The 19,800-nt window shown below is 45.7% G+C and overlaps 1 protein-coding gene and 1 pseudogene across 1 annotated transcript in view; one reads left to right on the forward strand and one right to left on the reverse strand.

The window, feature by feature from the left end:
- The window catches only part of LOC123745692 (U2 small nuclear ribonucleoprotein auxiliary factor 35 kDa subunit-related protein 2), a 66,545-nt gene that overhangs the window by 10,321 nt on the left and 36,424 nt on the right, over window positions 1-19,800 (forward strand). The window lies entirely within an intron of this gene.
- Window positions 18,270-18,451, reverse strand: LOC138356356 (U2 spliceosomal RNA; annotated as a pseudogene).

Below are 19,800 nucleotides of genomic sequence, written 5' to 3' on the forward strand. Positions count from 1 at the left end.
TACTTAGAATGTTTTAAGAGATATTAGCAATTATAAGCACCCCCCCCCCCCAGACCGCACTTTCATGAAAACAGCATAGTTTAAGTGTAATTATTACTGCCCCCCCCCCTCCATCGCCCCCAATCACCCCCTCCCCCAATTGGTGTAGCAGTCACTCAAGAACAGTGTCAGGCGTCTGTCAACTTGACAGTCTGTCAGACAGCTGTCATGTCCAGTAAATATTTCTCATCGCCGGTAAGTGATGGTACAAGTCCAGGGCGCCGGGTAGGCCAAATAGGATAGGCCAAACTACTATCCACCTGTCAGGGAGGACGACTTCATCCCAAATGGAAACTCGCGCAGGTGAGCGCGCGGGAGATATTCATAGGTGTTTCTATCCTCGCGGACGGCACCTGGGGCGGCAGGGGGTAATGACTGTGTGTTTACTATTGATGTGTTCCACCAGGATAATATTGTTGTCAGCTGGGCTGGAGTGGGTGTGGGGGGGTGTCGGGTGTGTGGGTGTGTGGGTGTGGGTGTTGGGTGTGTGTGGGTGTGAGAGGTGTGTGAGGGGTGTGTGTGGGTGGGTGTGTGTGTGTGAGGGTGTGTGTGTGAGGGTGTGTGTGGGTGTGTCGGGTGTGTGGGTGTGGGTGTGAGGGGTGTGTGTGGGTGTGTGTGTGTGGGTGTGTGTGTGTGGGTGTGTGTGTGTGTCTGTGTGTGTGTGTGTGTGTGTGTGTGTGTGTGTGTGTGTGTGTGTGTGTGTGTGTGTGTGTGTGTGTGTGTGTGTCTGTGGGTCTTGTGTGTGTGTGTGTATTCACCTAGTTGTGCTTGCGGGGGTTGAGCTCTGACTCTTTGGTCCCACCTTTCAACTGCCAATTTACTGGTGTACAGATTCCCCTGTACACACACACACATATCGCTATGTGTGTGTGCGTACATATATATGTTTACGTGAACTGATCTCCAGTTCCTGGGCCCCGCCTTTTAGATACCGCTCATTTGGAGCAATGAATTCCGACCCCCATTGTTCCTCACCCTAACTACAATCATTCACTTTGGCCGTTCATACATTTGAACCCGGAGCAGGTAATTAAACTCTATTTCCTTCCTCCATGATAGACTTCGTCGATTTATCTGAGTATCGCGTACGTCGTGATTATGTCTCCACTTGGGTCTTCCTTAGCCTGTCCTCTAATCCACGGTAGAGCGTCGGTCTCGCTTCATGCAGGTCGGCGTTCAATCCCCGACTGTCCACAAGTGGTTGGGCACCATTCCTTTCATCCTAGATGGTGATATGGCCCTTGGCTCTTCCCCCTAGGTAATGGGGAAGCCCCTAGAGCCTCCCCTAGAATATCCCCTGAGGGGGATTTATGTCCCTGTAGGTGATGTTGTCTGGGGACTACTCCAGTAGGTGGTGATGTTGTTCATTGGCCCAGTTAAATTTTTAAATTTTGCCCCGAGGGGCGAGTTTATTGGGCAGCGCCACTCATCTTGTGAGTGAACATACCGCCATAGCAGAATGTACAACACTCCCCAATAGGAAGAAAACCCGCTGGGTTGTTCATCCTGTCACTTGTACCCAGACACAGCTGGGACTTGCTTAACTGTCTCAAGTGAACAGCTCCTCAAACAAGAAGATTAACATTTATCAACCCTTAAAAGCTTACGTTATCTTGCGGGTGCAAAATGGGGAAATCTTTTAAGAACAGTATCAATATTTGACAAATAGTGTTTTCCTAACTCAAACAATGTGGGGTTTATTATTCTACAGTTATTCCTAATGTCTCTCAGGTGTTCACATTCACGTAGATAGTGGTCAAGGCGGTGTCCATCACTCTCACCACAGATTCTGCAACTTCGCTGATCAACTGTTGTTTCCATTCCAAATCTCCATGGATATTTGTATCCAAGACGGATTCTCGCTATTACAGATTCTCTCACTCGTCGTCCTCCTCTTCGGCCATACTGATTGGGATTGCCAGCTGCAACCATGTTGTACCATCGTACAGATTCACTGGTTTGTGCTTCTATCCTCCTTTCCTCAGTTACCTTGTCACGGTGATGTTGCCTGATAATACCTCTAATTTGTAGTTGAGTCTTGGGTATGAAGTATTCAATATGGTCTCCTTCAGCGCCTTCAGCAGCCAGCACATCTGCTCGTTCATTCCCACATATTCCAACATGGGAGGGGATCCACAGAAACTTGATGACTCTTCCCTGATTGGTAAGTACTCTCACAGCTCTCTTGATTTCAGCGACTATTGCAAGATTTTCTGCCTGATTTTTACTTAGGCTTTGCAGTGCTGCTTTTGAATCGGTGCAAATCACTGCACCATTAGTGTTCCGTTCAAGAAACCTTAACGCCATAACAATGGCAGTTGGCCCAGTTGTTATACCGCTGGACCAGCTGCGTACCGCTGGACCATCTGCATACTGCTGGACCATCTACGTATCGCTGGACCATCTGCGTATCGCTGGACCATCTGCGTACTGCTGAACCATCTGTGTACTGCTGGAGCATTACGTACCGCTGGACCATCTACGTATCGCTGGGCCATCTACGTACCGCTGGACCTTCTACGTACCGCTGTACCATCTACGTACTGCAGGACCATCTACGTACTGCTGGACCATCTACGTACTGCTGAACCACCTACGTACTGCTGAAAACCTACGTACCGTTGAACCACCTACGTACCGCTGAACCACCTACGTACCGCTGAACCACCTACGTACCGCTGAACCACCTACGTACCGCTGTACCACCTATGTACCGCTGAACCACCTACGTACTGCTGAACCACCTACGTACCGTTGAACCACCTACGTACCGCTGAACCACCTACGTACCGCTGAACCACCTACGTACCGCTGAACCACCTACGTACCGCTGAACCATCTACGTACCGCTGTACCACCTACGTACCGCTGAACCACCTACGTACCGCTGAACCACCTACGTACCGTTGAACCACCTACGTACCGCTGAACCACCTACGTACCGCTGAACCACCTACGTACCGCTGAACCATCTACGTACCGCTGTACCACCTACGTACCGCTGAACCACCTACGTACCGCTGTACCACCAACGTACCGCTGAACCACCAACGTACCGCTGTACCACCTACGTACCGTTGAACCACCTACGTACCGCTGTACCACCTACGTACCGCTGGACCAGCTGTGACAGTCATGTCGGCTGCACCTCCAGTTTAATGTGTATAATCCAATCCAGACTCGCTCCACCATCTACAGAATTGTCCGCTAACCACTTTGGAACCCACTCGCCCGGATGGGGGGGGGGTCGAATACCCACTCGGCCGAATGAGAACTGGCCTTCTGTAGTTGCTACGAATGGGAGGACGAGGGGGAGGAAGATGGGGAAGAGGTGTAATGTGAAGGATAAAGAAGGAATGAGAAGCGAGGAAGAGAAGGGAAGTGTGTATTAACGTTACGTTATGGCCACCAAATCAGTAGGAGAAAAGCTGGACTGCAAAAAGTAATTTAACAAAAGCAATGTCACCAAAAAGTGCCGCAAATTGGGTAAAATGTTGACTATTAAACGTAATATTATATCCAAGTTAAACTAAATTATTTAAGAAAGTTATACAAATGAACAATGATAATTTAGGACACATAAACAATTTTAACTATTTATAATAACCCGTGACTCCGTCTCTCTCTCTCTGTCTCTCTCTGTCTCTCTCTCTCTGTCTCTCTCTTCTCTCTCTCTCTCTCTCTCTCTCTCTCTCTCTCTCTCTCTCTCTCTCTCTCTCTCTCTCTCTCTCACCGCTAATTACCTGGTGTAGCTCTCCCTGGCCAGGCCACCGTGGACGCCATCATTATTACAGTCAAATGGAGTGGTAACATGTCTCTGATGCGCCCTGCCAACCACTACAACATGCTGGATCCCCCCTTTTATAGACCGGATGGAAGGTGGGGGAGACAGATAGACAGACAAGATAGGAGACATTAAGAGAGAGACTTGCAGACACAGGCAGCGATATATATATATATATATATATATATATATATATATATATATATATATATATATATATATATATATATATATATATATATATGCAGAATAACCACATATGAAAAATAGAAAATGCTTAACGCGTTTTCGGCTAATTCGCCTTCAACAGAGCAAAGTAGAATTAGCCGAAAACGCGTTAAGCATTTTCTATTTTTCATATGTGGTTATTCTGCATATATATATATATATATATATATATATATATATATATATATATATATAACTCACAATTAGCGAGTTTCTAAGAACTTACTGAAGGGCCGCAGTAACCACTGGCTTTTGTTATAAAATAGACCTCTTATTTTTTCAACAGTTATTTTGGTTCAGTGGAATTCTGTGGGCTTTTGTGTATTGACTTTGTTTATTCTGTTGTTTTTTTATGGGGGGGGAGGTGGGGGGTAGTGGGGGTAGGAGGGGGTAGTGGGGGTAGGAGGGGGAAGGGGAGAAAGGGGGTGTACACAGCTGTTCACTGCTGACTTTTTAATTAAAATGAGAGTTGTAATATTCGATCATGGCATGACAGACCCCCCATTCCCCCCACCTCCCCCCCCCTCAACCCACCCTACCTTTCCCCCCCTTACACCGCCCCCCTCCCTCACCCCCCAAACCCTCCCTACACCCCTCTACTTCCCTACCACTATCCTAACTGACATCAACACACAATACAACCACTATAATAGTCCAATAGAACCACAACCCCCCCCCCACCCTCCCCCCCCCCCACCCCACCCCTACTCCCCCACTCATTTCGTCACCAGCACAACGCCTCTCACCCATCCAAAGACAACACGAGGCCAGAATGAAGACCACTTAGCCACCAAAGCCAAGGACCGACCGAGGTGACTGCACAACCATGTAAGACGGGAACCCGCAATAAACGCCTGACAACCCGCAGTGGTTCTGGATGGTTCTGGTTGGTTCTGTTCTGGATGGTTCAAGATGGTTCTGGATGGTTCTGGATGGTTCTGGATGGTTCTGGTTGGTTCTGGATGGTTCTGGATGGTTCAAAATGGTTCAAGATGGTTCTGTTCTGGATGGTTCAAGATGGTTCTGTTCTAGATGGTTCAATATTGTTCAGGCTAGTTCTGGATGGTTCAAGATGGTTCTTGATTGGTTCTGGATAGTTCTGGATGGTTCAAGATGGTTCTGGATGGTTCAAGATGGTTCAAGATAGTTCTGGATGGTTCAAGATGGTTCAAGAGGGTTCTGGTGAATAACTGGCTGACTGGTAGAGTAACTGGCTGACTGGTAGAGTAACTAACCAACTGGTGAGTAACTGGTAGAGTGGGTGAGTGAGTGAGAGTCGTGAGTAAGCAATGAATGACTCCACGAGTAATGTTCCTTCCAAATCTCTTTCAACACTTCCAACTTTCTTCTAGAAATTTATGTAGATTGGAAGAAGGCAAAATCTCACCCGGGGATCAAGTCGCGGGCTTTTAAAGAGTTATCGAGAAGGGGAAAAGTATATATGTATATATATATGTATACTGAAGCACTTGAAATAATGTTACGTGAGTGCGTTACTTAAGTGCCTTAGGTTCCTGCTGGTATATGTACCTGAGTACATACATGCTTTGAGACTTCGTCCCAAGATACATATTCGCACACACACATATGTAGGTTTTGTTAAGTGGTTTTGGACCTAAATGACAGTGACAATTAGGAAATATTAATTGATTGTTGAGTAGCAGTTGTATGGGCGGGTCTTGGGGTAGAGGTGGTGGAAACAGTGCTAATTTATTCCTTCAGAAGTGTCTATAGCGTGGTTCTGTCAGCGAGGCGGGGCCCAAGAGCCTGATTCTACTTCTGTAGACAGCATGGGAGTGGATTTTGTTGGTCTGCTCTTGGTTTCTTTTGCTTTCAATCATTCTCTGTCTGTGTCTCTTTCTCTTGCTCTGTCTGTGTCTCTTTCTGTCTGTCTGTCTCTGTCTCTGTCTCTGTCTCTCTCTCTGTCTCTCTGCCTCTCTGTCTCTGTCTCTGTCTCTCTCTCTGTCTCTGTCTCTGTCTCTCTCTCTCTCTGTCTCTGTCTCTGTCTCTCTCTGTCTCTCTGCCTCTCTGCCTCTCTGTCTCTCTCTGTCTCTCTGCCTCTCTGTCTCTCTGCCTCTCTCTCTGCCTCTCTCTCTGTCTCTGCCTCTGCCTCTCTGCCTCTCTCTCTGTCTCTGCCTCTCTCTCTGCCTCTCACTCTCTCTCTCTGCCTCTCTCTCTCTGCCTCTCTCTCTCTCTCTCTCTGCCTCTCTCTCTCTCTCTGCCTCTCTCTCTCTCTCTGCCTCTCTCTCTCTATCTGCCTCTCTCTCTCTCTCTCTCTCTCTCTCTCTCTCTCTCTCTCTCTCTCTCTCTCTCTCTCTCTCTCTCTCTCTCTCTCTCTCTCTCTCACCATAAACAGACTTGCATCACCAAGATCAAAGACTTGTGTCACCATCTCCACCCTCTTCAAGACCTCTTATGTCTTGACTCCCATTAGATGATTGTAGCTTTCTCCTCTTCCTCCTTCTTCTTCTCTTCACCCACTTTCTCCTTTAACTTTTCATCTGTCTTTACCCCATTCTTCTTCTCCTCCACACTACCACCCTCCCTCACCACCCACTACCCACTACCACTAGGGAGCCGGTCGGCCGAGCGGACAGCACACTGGACTTGTGATCCTGTGGTCCTGGGTTCGATCCCAGGCGCCGGCGAGAAACAATGGGCAGTTTCTTTCACCCTATGCCCCTGTTACCTAGCAGTAAAATAGGTACCTGGGTGTTAGTCAGCTGTCACGGGCTGCTTCCTGGGGGTGAAGGCCTGGTCGAGGACCGGGCCGCGGGGACACTAAAAGCCCCGAAATCATCTCAAGATAACCTCAAGATAACCACCTTCACCACCTCAGCCCGTTCTCCTGAGCCCTCCAGCGATACTGAACTGTCTCAACAGCAAATGCTCAAACGGTTTAGAAGGTCTGGAAGTCATACCAGACAAATATAATCGATGTATGACAAGGTTTACTAGAGTAAGAGAGGATAAAGATGGCTGGGGTAGATTGCACTTTCCTAGACTGTCAAGGAGCATTTGATACAGTTCCTCACGAAAGATTGGTGTGTGTGTGTGTGTGTGTGTGTGTGTGTGTGTGTGTGTGTGTGTGTGTGTGTGTGTGTGTGTGTGTGTGTGTGTACTCACCTAGTTGTACTCACCTAGTGGGGTGAGGTGGAGGTGGGGTGGGGTTGAGTTTTGGCTCTTTGGTCCCGCTTCTCAACCGTCAATCAACAATGTGTGTGTGTGTGTGTGTGTGTATGTGTGTGTGTGTGTGTGTGTGTGTGTGTGTGTGTGTGTGCGTGCAAGATGGAGCTGCAAGCTGGGGGTAACTGGGAAGACAAAGAAATGGTTGCTGGACTCCAATACGTGTAAGGTAATGAGGATGAGATAAGGGAGAAATAACTAAGGGGGGGGGGGCCGTGGAGGGGGGAGGGGTGGACCATGTTGTAGTGTACTTTCAGCCCCCCTTCCCCCTACCCCCCCCCCCCCCGTGACCACAGGAGATCATGTGGTAATTTACAGCGTCGTTCGTCTCACTTCTTTTGGGTAAAATTATTTACCCAAAATTTACCCATTAATCCTCAAATTATGGCGGACTGAAGACCAGGGAGCCTTAGTTCATACACCAGGGGGGAGGGGGGGGGGTTGATGGACATGGGGGGTGGTTGAGGGGGTGTGTGGTGGTGGTTGAGGGGTGTGGTGGTGGTTTAGGGGGTGTGGTGGTCGTTTAGGGGGATGTGGTGGTGGTTTAGGGGGTGTGGTGGTGGTTTAGGGGGATGTGGTGGTGGTTTAGGGGGTGTGGTGGTGGTTTAGGGGGTGTGGTGGTGGTTTAGGGGGTGTGGTGGTCGTTTAGGGGGATGTGGTGGTGGTAGTAGAAGGTGGTGGTGGTAGTGCTGACCTATCAGTGATTACCGGGAAGTAACTACCCTACTCATTTTCCCCTAGAACATAACCCACGAACCTTGTTTACAACCCTTTACCCAGTTATTGCTGGCTAAGCAGGAACGAATAATTAATGATTGGCACTCCGATCAATCTACCCTGGCCAGAGCTCGAACCCAAATCGCTACGAAGGCGTTGGGAGAAACTGACATTAGGGTAGTACCATCCACCCTCTCCATCACCACCCATATTCCATCTCCTCCCTGCCATTACCCCCAAGAAACTCTCCCCTAGGTAAGCTCTCTCCCCCAAGGTAAACTCTTCCCTAGAAGGTAAGGACCTTCATCTCTCGCCCCAATTTATTTACCTAAGCTACTCTCACCCTTCCACTTACTCGTTGTATTCCCAATAGACTGTAAGTAACCTTCCTGGCCTCCTCTCTCTCACCTACTAGTCGCCCCTCTTCCATCTTCTTTCTCCTCTCTCTCTCTCTCTCTCTCTCTCTCTCTCTCTCTCTCTCTCTCTCTCTCTCTCTTCTCTCTCTCTCTCTCTCTCTCTCTCTCTCTCTCTCTCTCTCTCTCTCTGAGGGGTGACAACTCAGCGCCCTGTCAGAGACACAATACACCCCCACGGAGTATTAGACAGGGTTATATCTCCCACACCTCCTCTTGGTCTCTCTAAACCTCTTGTTAATGTGAACTTAATAGTTGTCCAATCTTGTGTGTGTGTGTGTGTGTGTGTGTGTGTGTGTGTGTGTGTGTGTGTGTGTGTGTGTGTGTGTGTGTATCAATATGTGCCTTCAAATTCACCTGTCAGCTTCCAAGACTCGCCTGTCATTTATATTATATCTTATCTTGAATTGCCTGTTAAATTTATTACATTCACCTGTACACATAACCACCACCACTACACCTGTCACAGAAACCATCACTGACACCAGTAACACATAAGCACCTTCGTACCTTGGACACATCTTACCCTTGACAACATTAAACGAAATAACTTTCGAAAGCGACAAATCGAGAGATTCATCTTCCCACTCTCACCACCAGAGGGCAGAGCGGTAGTATCTCATTGTCAACACCGACGGAGTTTCAGGTCTTGGTTGCTCCCACTGGCTTGGCGCGCACTCAATTTGGGTTATAATTTCCCGTCATTATATCGTTCGACTATCGATCAATCCTCCAGCGATCGACTGTGTAGGGCACAGTTATCTGTGCATCACCAGTTCCCCAGTTGATCCATAGTAGTGACGTCCATCACAATAACACGAAACAGGGTGAAAGGGAATCTAAATTGATATTGCGCTTTTTGGCACTACCCATTACACAATTGAAAAATAATAATGCTAAAAAAAAAAGGGGGGCGGGGGGGAGTTAACGTGGTTTGGGAGGCACTTGTTATCACAGTACTATTGGCACTGTTTTAATAACGGCACTCATTCTGTGTTTGGTTTGTTTGGCATTCATCGCTTTGTCATCACTTGTGTTGTCCCGTCTTGAGTACTGCTCAGTACTCACTTCCCCAGAGCAGGAGAGATTGCTGAAATAGAGGGAATACAGAGAACATATACGGCACGCATAGACGAGATAATGCACCTAAATTATTGGATCGTCTCAAAGCTCTCCAAATGTACTCACTAGAAAGAAGACGAATAAAATAAAATCAAAGAAACTCTCCCTATCTTTAACACTCCCTAACTGAAATATATTCCTACTGAGGCAAATGATTGAGAATTAACTGTACCAAACTCTTTAAGCACGTTAATGTAATATTTTAGAACCTAGATCTCACCTCCACAGATCTCCAGTATCAGCTCTTGATACTGGTAATGGCTCAAAAGGGCCACCACTTATGGGCTATTCATGCCCGTGCCACCTTTTGGGTGGCTTAATCTTCATCAATCAATCAGTCTGTGGCAGCATTCGAACCTTGATCTTTACTCTACATCCCTCTTAGCCTAACATACATACTTAAACCAGATTTCTTATTACTACAATTACTGTATTGAATTATTCATCACTGTTGAATTTATACGAGTGAAACGCAGCCATTTTTTCTTCTACCTTGCTAATCCCTTAATCTCTGGCCAGTGACCTTGTCTCGGCAAAGTCAGGTGAAACCCACACAGAAATTACAATAACGTGATGCATCAATGAGCAAAATTCATTGATTTTGTGTCTCGTTTGTGTCTCGGAGAGGCTGCAGGATCCAGTAAGTTCAGTAGAACTTCGGTTTCAACTCTTTTTTAACCATGTCGTAGCTCAACCCGTTCTCGCAAATTTAATAAGTAAATATTGACTTATTAAATATGTGCATAGGTGACATACTTAACATAATAGATACCCTTAAAAAGATTCATAGAAAACACCGACCTTACCTAACCTTGTTAGTATCTTAAGATAAGCATCTTATTGCTTCGTAATTACAATTATTACCTAACCTATAATAGGTATATGTTAAGTAATAATTGTAAGTACGAAGCAATAAGATGCTTATCTTAAGATACTAACAAGGTTAGGTAAGGTCGGTGTTTTCTATGAATCTATTTAAGGGTATCTATTATGTTTAGTATATCACCTATGCACGTAGTTAATAAGTCAATATTGACTTTACGAATTTGCGAGAACGGGTTGCGTAGCTCAGTCGATTAAGGCAGCGTCTGCTCACAGACGTAGGTTCGAATCCTCGTCACGGCCCTTGTGGATTTGTTCAGATGAAACTCCTCTCTCATTGCAAGTTTGCGTAAAACCATTTTGTACAATTTAACCCCTACTATCTGAGACCTATAACTTCTAAAACCAGTTTAGCCTGGTCCAATTCCTTATCCTTTGTAATGGTTATTCATCGCTTATTTCATAAACATTTCTTAAAAGATTATTCTGAGGGCCGAACGCCATCTTAAGTTGAAGTCCTCACCCTGGAAGCTTTAAACTTGAGTATTAGCTCATGGAACGGTCAATAAGTTAACTCAAATCATTGCATACAGACAAGAATACCTGACAACCAGACATCTCCAGCCTCTTTCTTAGTCACATGTGCAGCTAGGTCAGGTCTGGAAATCCAGGGAGTAGAAATATCTACTGGAAGGCCCAGTGCTGGAAAGATTCATCTTTTGGTTTGATTTTCCAAGGACTGACAAATCCAAGAACATGAAAACAAATGGGTTAAGTGCTGGAATCCCCAAGAATGAATCTCCAGGAATATGACAACTTAGCAAGTTCAAGTTCAAGTATGTTTATTGAGATAAGCAATAAATACATCTCAAAGGGATAGAGTAGCTTAGGCTATTTCTACCCCCCTTAACTTAGCCAAGTGCTGGAATCTCCAAGAATATGACAACAACTTAACTAAGTAATGGATTCCAAAGACTATGTTTTTTTCCTGGAATACCTTTCCATAACCACAATTCCCAAGGTTCTTATTTGACTACTACATGTTTTGTTTATTATTTCACGGCCCGTAGGGAAATAAAAATCAGGAAAAAATGGAAAACAAGTTCAAGTACGTTTATGAGTCGATAAAATACATCTCAAAGGAATAGTATTTACAAATATAAAGTATAGATAATAGAAATACTCAAAGGAAAACATTTGAGTCAATCCCAGTATTAATTATACGAATCTTTACGAAAACATGTTAAGTATGATAAAGAAAGAGGAGGAAAAGACGTGAGAGTAAAATGATTGAAGGGATATAAGGCAAGAAAAGGGGTCTTAGTGTAGGAGAAAGGGAGGAGGGATACCACTTACTTCCTCTCGACTGGATGAGAGCTGGCCGGCTTTGAGGAACCTATCCCTATAATGAGGATGGGACGGGTATATGATGGATAGTGCCAGGGCGCCTATTCAGCCACCCTTCCTCTGGGGGTCGTCAAAGCAAGGAAGGGACGATAATGATAAGGTGATGAGGCTTAATTGTGGCAAACACAGCTGTTTACGACATGGAGATTATAACTTTTGTGTGTGTGTGTAATTACCTAAGTGTAATTACCTAAGTGTAGTTACAGGATGAGAGCTACGCTCGTGGTGTCCCGTCTTCCCAGCAAAAATTATAAAACTCACACCCCCAGAAGTGACTCGAACCCATACTGCCAGGAGCAACGCAACTGGTATCTACAGGACGCCTTAATCCGCTTGACCATCACGACCGGGTGTGTGTGTTGGTACATCAGTGCGTTTTCGTCTAAATGTGCCTACAAGGTTCGGCACCACTTTTCACTGAGGCTTGCAAGCTTGATCTCCCTCTTTTCTGCAGAGTTATCTGTAGAATGAGCGGATTCTATTCTTGTAATGAATGCTGTTTACTATTATCCATTAATTAAGAAGATTTCTTGATTGGTGGTCAGTATGGATTAGTCACCAGCTTGCTGCCAAAATGCGTTCGAGAATTTAGCGCATCTTTGGAGGCATCGGAATAGGTGTTTTCGTGAACAAGAGACATCTAACTTATTACATATCGCGACTCTTTTGTCTGTAAATAGGGAGAGACCTACACAAATGTAAATCAGGGGTAATTATTCTGTAAACTTTTATAGAATACATGCGAACCCGTCCCACCTCTAATGTTGTAGAGTCTAGATGGATAACGTTGTGTCAAGTACAGTAAATTTGTTTCTCAGATGTCATCAATCTTGTCTTAGAAACTTAAGACTGTGGACCGGACTCTCAAATTAGTGGGGAGTACTCCATTACAGATCTGCTTTGGGAGCTGTATGGTCTGTTATACAACCCTTTAGCATCTAGGTAATGCGCTAGCCTCATTACAAACCTAGTTTCCTAACGCACATGGCTTCGCTTTTAACATGTCTTCTGAAAGACAGATTTTTATCAATTTCCATGTGCAGGCGATGAGTCACAATAACGTGGCTGAAGTATGTTGACCAGACCACACACTAGAAGTTGAAGGGACGACGACGTTTCGGTCCGTCCTGGACCATTCACAAGTCGATTGTGACTTGATAATGGTCCAGGAAGGACCGAAACGTCGTCGTCTCTCCATTTTCTGATGTGTGGTCTGGTCTTCAAGTCTTCAGCTAGGTTATTGTGACTCACCGTCTGTCTACGTAACTCAGGGAGGCTGGAAAGTGCCTCCACTTTGCAAACTTGACGATGTGATTGCTCTGTAAGTCTTCACCGTACACTCGGTCGCTACAGTGCTATGTTAGGTCAGTGTCACTGTTACCTGTCACTCTTATGCCAGCAGTGTCAAGTCTGATTTAGACTCGTGTTCAGCCGTTTAGTCCAGCCGTTAGTGTGATGATTTCTGCAAGTTACTACTTACATGGTTTCTGATTTTGATTTTGACAAGTCTAATGAATTGTAAATCTCTGATTTACAGCCTCTAAATCTAAATTTTTGAGTATGCAGCATATAATTATAGATACATATACTTTTACTCTGATTTTCTCTGAGGTAAATAATTTACTGCAAATTTGTGTAAACTGACCCAACTGTAAATTTACACACATCTTTGAGCATGAGATATTTGAATTAGAATTTGACAATATCACCATCATGTCATTATCAATATCACAACCTTTTTATCACTATATTAGTGTTGTTCTGTTGCTATTATATTATCCCCCCATTATCTGTATCCTCAATATATTTAGAATAACGTAGGTTGTCATAACAACATAATGGGTGCATCAGATTGTATGGAAATGTTGGTATATATATATTGGAATGTTTAGATGTGTTTAATGTGTAAACATTCCTTTCGTCCAATATAAACATTTCCTCTTAATGCAACTCGCTTTCCATCTTGGAGCTGAGTGAAGCTGTCTTTCTCTCTCTCTCTCTCTCTCTCTCTCTCTCTCTCTCTCTCTCTCTCTCTCTCTCTCTCTCTCTCTCTCTCTCTCTCTCTCTCTCTCTCTCTCTCGTGACCTCGTCGACATCCTATTTTCTATAACACGAGTGGTTCTGATAGACTAAAGTACATCCATGTTGTCGCCAGAAAAGTATAACTGCGCTTGTCTCATTTATCGAAGGGCCAGAAACATGAGGTCAGACAGCAGTGAGGGTTAATGTGACACCAGAATGAAGGCAGAGTAATGAGTCCTCATGGACCTGCGGTTCACTGTAGCTGAATGTATATTTTCATGTATACGTGCGTCTGAACCCTTGTTGTTATTTCAGAATAGACGAATTGAAACTATGTACTTGGGAATTTTTTATGGGGTAAGGCATGAGGGTGCAGAAGGGAGTATAGGGGAGGGGTGTAAGGTAGATATATTCCTCACCCCCCTTCATTCCCCTCCCCATAGGATGGGGAAAGTGGGGGGGGGGTGTAACGATCGAGTCTGGCACTCTGTGGCACTACACGCGTCTAACTAGCTTTGCTCTTTGTCGCTGATTGGGGGGTAACTAGCTTGGCTCTCTAACGACATTGTCAGGGCGTCTTCAGCGGCTGATTTGATTCCCTAAGACCACGGTTGGTGTATTATCGTGTTCAAATGGGCTATGGTGGCCCGCATCGTGTTTCTGAAAGACAATGTGTGTCAATGTGGTTGTATTATGACAGTAAACCTTCTCTCCAGGGAAAGAGTATGCCAGCGCCACCTGGCAACAGCCTGATTAACCTCTGACATCAATTTACCGGAGCTGACAGACTCACCAACGTAACAGATGTCACCTCCACACAACCCTTTTGTGTGTCACATCACCTGACATCAAGTCAATAACAAGCCGGAGCATTTATACCTGACATCAACACCAATTAACATCAAAATCATCAACACACTCGCACACAGATTAAACTCAACAGAAGTCAGATGAATTGATTACTCTTCCGGCATCAATTTCAACTCATCTTGGTCAGAGTTGAACACAACGTTACAAATTCTCAAAAAGTCATCGACATCTTGATTAATAAAAGTTGTCAGCGTTGCAAACTAATCAAATTGAGCCTCTTCTTTTTTTTTTTTGTTTGGTGGTAAATTCGAGAGATGAAAGGGAGGCTGCGCGATATTGATGCTTGGAGAGCGGAGATGAGTGGAGCATCTTGCATCCTGGATGCTGTATATGAGGGTAGGGGGGGAGGGGGGTTATGGGGGATGGAGGGGTTCCGTCATCACACTCCCTCATTGTTGCTTTGTACAACGCTCACTCACTTTCCTGTGAAGCACAACACCCATAACATGAAGCACGAAGCACCACCATGAAGCAACACCCACAATGAAGCACGAAGCACCACCATGAAGCACGAAACACCACCATGAAGCACGAAGCACCACCATGAAGCACGAAACACCACCATGAAGCATGAAGCACCACCATGAAGCACGAAGCACCACCATGAAGCACGAAGCACCACCATGAAGCACAAAACATCACCATGAAGCACCACCATGAAGCATGAAGCACCACCATGAAGCACGAAGCACCACCATGAAGCACGAAGCAGCAGCATGAAGCACCACCATGAAGCACCACCATGAAGCACGAAGCACCACCATGAAGCACGAAGCAGCACCATGAAGCACGAAGCACCACCATGAAGCATGAAGCAGCACCATGAAGCATGAAGCACCACCATGAAGCACGAAGCACCACCATGAAGCACGAAACACCACCATGAAGCATGAAGCACCACCATGAAGCACGAAGCACCACCATGAAGCACGAAGCACCACCATGAAGCACGAAGCACCACCATGAAGCACGAAGCAGCACCATGAAGCACGAAACACCACCATGAAGTACGAAGCACCACCATGAAGCATGAAGCACCACCATGAAGCATGAAGCACCACCATGAAGCACGAAGCACCACAATGAAGCATGAAGAACCACCATGAAGCACAAAGCACCACCATGAAGCATGAAGCACCACCATGAAGCATGAAGCACCACCATGAAGCATGAAGCAGCACCATGAAGCACGAAGCACCACCATGAAGCATGAAGCACCACAATGAAGCATGAAGCACCACCATGAAGCATGAAGCACCACCATGAAGCACGAAGCACCACAATGAAGCATGAAGCACCACCATGAAGCACCACCATGAAGCACGAAGCACCACCATGAAGCATGAAGCACCACCATGAAGCATGAAGCACCACCATGAAGCATGAAGCACCACCATGAAGCACGAAGCACCACCATGAAGCATGAAGCACCACCATGAAGCACGAAACACCACCATGAAGCACGAAGCAGCACCATGAAGCACGAAACACCACCATGAAGCACGAAGCACCACCATGAAGCTTGAAGCAGCACCATGAAGCACGAAACACCACCATGAAGCACGAAACACCACCATGAAGTACGAAGCACCACCATGAAGCATGAAGCACCACCATGAAGCTCGAAGCACCACCATGAAGCACGAAGCACCACCATGAAGCACGAAGCACCACCATGAAGCACGAAGCACCACCATGAAGCACGAAGCACCACCATGAAGCACGAAGCAGCACCATGAAGCATGAAGCACCACCATGAAGCATGAAGCACCACCATGAAGCACGAAGCACCACCATGAAGCACGAAGCACCACCATGAAGCATGAAGCATGAAGCACCACCATGAAGCACGAAGCACCACCATGAAGCATGAAGCACCACCATGAAGCACGAAGCACCACCATGAAGCACGAAGCACCACTCACCATATTGGACGCACATATCACTTCCATGTTTATTACGTGGTAAACTGATTGAGTATAATTAATTGTCAAATATTTAATGAGTGTTTAATTAATAAAGTTGAACGAACGAGCAGTAAAATAATTTAATTCACTTTGTTTCGTTCATAATTTAGTTGTTCGGCCTTGAGAGTGAGTTGTCGTTAGTTTACCGTGAATGTTAGTTTACCGTGAATGTTAGTTTACTGTTAATGTTAGTCTACTGTGAATGTTAGTTTACCATGGCACTGGCAATGTTAATGATTGTTCTCATGTTGTTATGGGGAAGAGTTTGAGGCACTCTTGAAATGGGTGCCAGACCAGGGCAGCTGTGGGCACTTGGCAACACCCCATGAAGCACGAATGAATGAATCAATACACCAGTGAAGCACTAGACAATACTGCAACCCGTCCTCGACTCAAGTCCATTCCATCCAGCGGTCGACCCCACAGACGCATTCATACATTTTAACATGCTGTTCATTCAAAACGGGAATTTTCTCAAGTATAAATTAATATGATAATATATTAGCATATTGTGTATAAATAGGCATTGGTTAGGTTAGGTTAGGTGTTTAGGTTCTGTTGGCGATTATTTGTATTTGTAGTACGTGGGTGAAGCATTTACAGCGTTGTGGTTCGAACACAAGTCGTCAGTGAAGCACTTGTTCCGGAAGTGTTCGAACGTCAGCAGTTGTGAGTCGTGTATAAACCGTTTTCATGCATAAACAGCGGGTTTGGCGGGTGGATGGAATGGACTTTTGGGTCTTTGTTTGGAGGACGGGCTGCTGGATAACACACCATGAAACACTAGACAATGCTGCAGTGGAAACACGATACTTCCAATGAACAAATCCACAAGGGCCGTGATGAGGATTCGAACCTGCGTCCGGGAGCATCCCAGACACTGCCTTAATCGACTCAGCTACGACAGGGTAAAAAAAAAAAGAGTTGAAACCGAAGTTATAGTGGATACAGCGTTGCTCCGAGTGACTCCGTACCTGACCAATTACTCTTAGCAAGTAGGGATTAGTATTAACAGCTGTGTGTGGAGATAGGCTGTGAACCTTGTTGAAGTAGGTTAGAAAATATATGTGTTTACTAAATGTTTTGACGGGTAACTTGAGAGTTTGACGGTTGTTTGTTGGGGTAACTGTGTTGTGTGTTGTTTGTGTTTGTAGAGCCAATACCTGCTTCAGGTGTTAGTATGTGTAGTTAGCATGGGTTATCTGTCTCTTTCTGTACTTGTCTCTGTTTCCTGGTGTCTCTCTTTGTCTCTGTCTCATTCTCTTTGTTCGTATCTCATTCTCTCTCTCTCTCTCTCTCTCTCTCTCTCTCTCTCTCTCTCTCTCTCTCTCTCTCTCTCTCTCTCTCTCTCTCTCTCTCTCTCTCTCTCTCTCTCTCTCTCCCCCACCAACCACACATTATCCGCCACACATGTAATCCATAAGTGTCATTACTACACAGATCTCACACTTAAAAGTCACACTTCACAGGACGAGAGTGGAGGCACTCGACACGACACACTGTAGCGAGCGAGAGAGGGGGGTCGAGTGGGGGGGTGGGGAGAGTTCGAGTGAGTGTGGTGAGGGGGAGGGGGTCGAGTGGGTGTGGTAAGGGTCTGTGGGGGTCGAGGGAGTGTGTGGTTATCTTGAGATGATTTCGGGGCTTTTAGTGTCCCCGCGGCCCGGTCCTCGACCAGGCCTCCACCACAAGTCTGATGTTTAGCAGAAATGGTGAGAGGTATTACAATACCGGGCCGATCCGCGGCAAAGGTGGAGCAAGCTCCTAGCACTTCGCCATGTTGCAAAAATCTGTTTAATATCGAGGATCCCACATGGAGATCGTATCAGATATTAAGCTGATAAGAACAGATGCTACACTTTAAAAAGGTGAGAGAGAGAAGGGAGGGACTTTATGGAGACGGGAGAGGAGAGTGGAAGAAGAGAAGGTGAAGAGGAGTATGGTGCAAGGAGAAAGAGAGAGGAGGAGAGGAGAGGAGAGGAGAGATGTCTCAACAAACCATTCAATCACTGACAAGACAAACACAAACTTCTCACCATGTTGGTTAATATGTTCCTGTATGTAGTGGTGGTGGTGGTACTGATAGTGGTGGTGGTGCTGGTGGTGGTGGTGCTGGTAGTGGTGGTGCTAGTAGTAGTGGTGGTGGTGGTACTGATAGTGGTGGTGGTGCTGGTGGTGGTGGTGCTTACCTGTCAGTGTCTACGAGAGAGTGAGCTCTAGCTCTGCATGCCCAGCCTACCGGTGAAGTTGTAATAAGTGAACTATTCTGACGTTTGAATTCTTGGTGGAGTGTGGTCTTAAAGTTGTGGCTGGAGGTGGCTTCTACTACTTCAGCTTTCAGAACATTCCACTTGTTGACAGCCAGTACGTGGTACCAGTACTGTTGACCACCAGTACACGGTACCAGTACTGTTGACCACCAGTACACGGTACCAGTACTGTTGACCACCAGTACACGGTACCAGTACTGTTGACCACCAGTACACGGTACCAGTACTGTTGACCACCAGTACACGGTCCCTTTCCCGATCTTCATTGCCTTACACTTTATGAGATATAACTCCAGCAAGCATTTGTTTGACCACTCCGGGAGTTTATCAATGTCCTCCTGTAACTTTCTGCAGTCCTCTGTTTTGTCAAGATTCCTAATTAGCTTTGCGTCAGGTGGAAGCATTAGACATGTACAAACTCACTCATTCGGGTATAGGACGTTCACATATATTAGAAACATGAGCGGACCCAGAACCGAGGCTTGTGGGATCCCATAAGAATCATTTCTGAAGGTCCCAATCGACTCACAATCGATTTGAGAATGGTCCAGGACGGACCGAAACGTCGTCGTCCCTTAATTCTCTAATGTGTAGATTGGTCAACACTGGTCTGTAATTTAGTACCCCTTTCTATGTTTTTTTCACTATTGGGACTACATTTGTCTTTTTTTAAGACTTCTTTTTAGATTTTTTTTTAGACTTTTAGACTTTTGATCTTTCCTGTCTTAAGCATTTTATTAAACAATAATAGACAAATAGTGACAAATACTTCTACAGCCTCCTCAAGCAGCCATGGGTGGGATTAGGTCTGGAACCATTGAATTGGTCACATCTAATTCCTCCGGTAGTTTGTTTACCTCTTCTAGAGTGAGTAGACAATGTCATTCATTGTTTTTTCCGGCCTTTCATCTTGCAGCCTTGGTTTCCATGTCTCGGGCCTCTGATGTTGATAGTTC

The sequence above is a fragment of the Procambarus clarkii genome, chromosome 71 (genome assembly GCF_040958095.1).
Source record: "Procambarus clarkii isolate CNS0578487 chromosome 71, FALCON_Pclarkii_2.0, whole genome shotgun sequence".
Lineage (NCBI taxonomy): Eukaryota > Metazoa > Arthropoda > Malacostraca > Decapoda > Cambaridae > Procambarus > Procambarus clarkii.